We start from the raw sequence: 4,060 nt of genomic DNA, 5'->3' as shown, positions 1-4,060 counted from the left end.
TGTTTGAGAGGAAGCAGCAAGTGAGCTCAGTGTATATTACCCAGAGATGCCAATGTTATGTTTTGGTTTGTTTTTTCAGTATTTCAGTATCTTTTATTAGGACTAGCTTTCTATTATAAATGGACATTGTAGCTAACATCGAGCCCTTGATCCTGCTCTTCCTTACACGCTGTACAGCAGGAATCACAGTGCTATTGCACATTTAATCAGTAGGCATAATCCTTTGCTCTGAGGGAAAGCAAGTCTCAAGGACTAGCACTCCTAGTCCATTGTTTAGTGCAAGGAAAATAAAAAGGTGGGGGGCATGAGAGCAGAGTGCGCACATCCCAGGAGACAAGGGTTTAAGTGGGATCTTCAACATGCAGATAAGGTGCTTATCTGACTGCTCCCCTCTCTGCTCTCCCTCCTGCTACTAGTCAAAAATAACTGTGGCACCCCAACAGCAATTTCATTAATTCAGGATCAGCTTGCCCTATGTATGGGCCTGTTCTGCTCATCATTTTTAACCTTGTAGTTATAAGCCACCCATCAGCTAAAATATGCCCACACATCAGCCATCAAATCATTTGAAATAATGAGCACGTTCATAAATGTGGATATTTAAGAGAAAATTGGGCTAATTTTTTTTAAATGGACAGTTGTGAATAGTTTGCCCAGGGGTTTATGTTGCTCAGAACGGGACTTTGTGCTCCCAGCTTCTGTTGTGCTCCTGTCTGTGCAAGTAAAAACTGAACCAGGAAAGAGAACCCAGTTGTTTGTTGTGGTCGTGTAGTGCACTAACAACAGAGAAAGGCCAGCCATTAGGTTTATCCATGTAACTGATAAATGTGCAGCTATCCAAAGAATATGATAGTGGTATTTACAGTGTAGTCAGCTACAAAGCAAAAGATTCTTGGACACTGTCTTGTGGGATTTTTTAAAGTGATATTTGTTCAGCAGTTGCTATTCACTTCAATTACCTTACTTATATTTTTAACTATTCTGTATTTCTTACAGCAGGCTATTTCCTTTATGCTATCTGGGAAGCAAGGACTACAAAGATAAATGCAGGCAATGGAATTTTCTATATTTGCCAGGCTTATTCCATCACAGGAAATGCTCCTTCCATGCTGTCATCAATTCACACCTCACAGGTATATATTTAGATTCCAAATAAAGTTTAGGAGTGAGGAATTAAAGATGTTTCTATTTGATTTGGTTCTATTTCTGTTAATGAGAGTAACTGTCATTAGCTATGACTTTGGTATCATAGTTTGTTTGCTAGCTTCAGATTATTATGATGTGTTCTCATTATCAATTAACTGGAGTAAGCTACGATATTCAAATGTTCTCACTGGTAAAGAAGACAGATAATTTAGCTAATCAAACTTTGCTCTAGGCGCTATGGTAATACAAATAAATAAACAAACAAACAATAGATGTATTTTAAACTCATGAAACTGATCACCACAGAAGTAGGAAATCTTTTCTTTTTAAAATAAAGGAATTAAATAATCATGTATATTACTAGAATGACAGCATATGAGATTAAATTTTCGATATGTTTCAGCTTTAAAACTGTTAAGTTATGGCTTGTCTACAAAGTGTATGGGGATGTAAATTGCAGCAGATACTAGTGTGCTGCTCTGTAACTGCTCTCAGGTAAACCCTGCAAGCACAAACAAAAAAGTACCTAGCTCATGCTAATATAGTCTAATAGGAATTAGGTACCTTTTAGTTTACACTCGCAGGGTTTGCACAGGGCAGTTACAGTGTAACACACAGTTGAAGTCTGCAAATTTATATCCCGGTAGTCTGAACTGCAGGGCCATGAAGACATGCCCTTAGAATTAGGTTGCTCAAATGCATTTCATATTAATACAATCACTAAAAATCCAGGAAATCACCAGTTAAGCAAGCAGTCATAGTCAAAGCAACCTCAGCTCATATCCCTTACTACCCAAACATCATAAGAGCCAAACACTCTAAGGGAACATCTACACAGCAGCTAGAAAATTTAATTCCCAACTTGGCTAGACCTACACTCACTAACTCTGCCTGAGCTCTAGTGCTAAAATTAGCAGTGCTAAAATTAGCTGCATCTACACAGATGGTGGCATGGACTAGCTGCCCAAATACAATGCCACCTCACCCCAGGATACCTGGGTCAGTGGCTCACCCAAGCTGCCACCTGTACTTCCATGGCCACACTGCTATATTAGGCAAGAGCTAGTGCATGTATGTCCACCCAAGCTGAGAATTACACCTACCAGCTGCTGTATAGACATACCCATGGACTCCTTGGCATCACAGCACAGCTTCTAACATATAACCGATTACATGGCACACATCCAATTCCTCACATTCAGCTTTAGCTCTGGCCTCATACTTTCCCACTTAGTGCTTTACTAGTAAGTGTGTAGCTATACAAAGCGGTCAGTATATTTTGCAATTATGCAGCTGCAGAACCCAACCTGACCACCGAACCAGACTCCAAATTGAACATAGAGTAAGACCAGACAGGTGGACATGAGGAGCAGAAGGGTCATATGGAGGATCAAGGATGTGGAGAATTACATGGCTGAGGTATAGTTTAACTGTGGTCAGGGCTTGGCAGTGGGACTTACTTGTCCCTATTGCACAGTCCTGGACCCAATGCCTAGTTAGGCTAGCAAGTTCCATGCTCCTCTCCATCCCCGCTCACCAATTCCCTAAACTCATTCCTTAGATTCCTTTGTTTTTACTAGTGCTGTATGGCCAGCCCCAAGTGTTAAAAAATAATGAATTAAGCCCCACAAAACATGGAATGTTTAAAATAATTTGGGTTTCTTTTCATTTGTCTTCTGGTTTTGGAGTCTTTAAGAGTCTTATTTTAGGCTTTTCTTTTCAAATCTAAAGGACAGAAATGTCCTTGTTAAAAATGAAAACTTGAGGTTCTCACATAAACAAATGACTCTGGGAACTAGGGCTTTAAGAACAACACAGCTGTAGCTCACTAAAGCTTATGCTCAAATACATGTGTTAGTCTCTAAGGTGCCACAAGTCCTCCTTTTCTTTACCAAATAGTGAGACACTTGTGAAAAAGAATATAAGTTAGCAGCATTGCTATTGGTTTTTTTACTAAAAGCTTCAATACTGTTAATAAACTCAAACTAAAATATATCTCTGTGCTCTATTAGGCCCCAAGGGATGTCCAGGGAAAGACATTTGAACTTCAGTTCAAAGAACCCTCTGGAAACAGACTGTTTTGTAACTGAAACTTTATCAGGATCCCAACATCAGACTTCAGCATCAGTACTGTGGTGTGTTTGGTGCTTGCTGACCCTTTCGTATAGTCATCTGCTTTTGTTAAACACAATTAACCTTTGCTGACTACACATCTGGCACACCCATCTGCCATCACTGGGTCTCAAAAAACCTGGAATTATTAGTATAGCTTGTTGTGCATCCACTTTCTACTGAAAGCACTAGGTTCACATTGTGAAACCTCAGGGACATTGCAGGATAGACAGCTAGAGATTTAATGAGCTGAAAGCTCATTATATTTGTTTCAGATCAGCTATCCACAAGTGATGAGAATGAGCATTTCATGTACACACTGAAGCAATAATTTTAGGCTGTATCTGGAAAAAAAGGGAATATTACAGCAACAAATTAGCAAACCTTTTGCTATTTTATTGAAAGTTAACAAGAACATCTGTACTGCAGCTTAGTGAAAGGAATATAACACATCAAGATCTATTAAAATGTGTTTTTGCATAATTAGATGGAGGTTTATGAAAATGACGTTGATTACTCACTCTATGTATCCTAGATCCAGAATGCATGGGATTAAATGTGTGACTTTTTTCTTATTTTCTGAATATTCTTACAGTATGTTCTCAGTGTTATAAAGAAGCAGGTATCAATGATCAATACACATTTTCAAGTGTTTTTCCATCATGGTCCTTCTCTCTCTCTCTCTCTCTCTCTCTCTCTCTCTCTCTCTCTCTCACATCTTCCGCAATTCTCTGAGCCCTCATCACCTGTCTTCCTATCACTTCAATCACCTGAGGGAGACGTATATTCTAGTGTGCTCAGC

General features: G+C 39.2%; 1 long non-coding RNA gene across 1 annotated transcript; it reads left to right on the top strand.

Moving 5' to 3' along the window:
• The first annotated feature begins 995 nt into the window (after positions 1-995).
• On the top strand, positions 996-3,842 carry LOC122462081. The gene is made up of 2 exons (XR_006284424.1): positions 996-1,133; positions 3,159-3,842. It is a non-coding gene; the product is annotated as an uncharacterized LOC122462081 (long non-coding RNA).
• The last annotated feature ends 218 nt before the right edge of the window (positions 3,843-4,060 follow it).

Source organism: Chelonia mydas, chromosome 1, assembly GCF_015237465.2.
Source record: "Chelonia mydas isolate rCheMyd1 chromosome 1, rCheMyd1.pri.v2, whole genome shotgun sequence".
NCBI lineage: Eukaryota > Metazoa > Chordata > Testudines > Cheloniidae > Chelonia > Chelonia mydas.
This window is presented reverse-complemented; position numbering and strand designations above follow the sequence as displayed.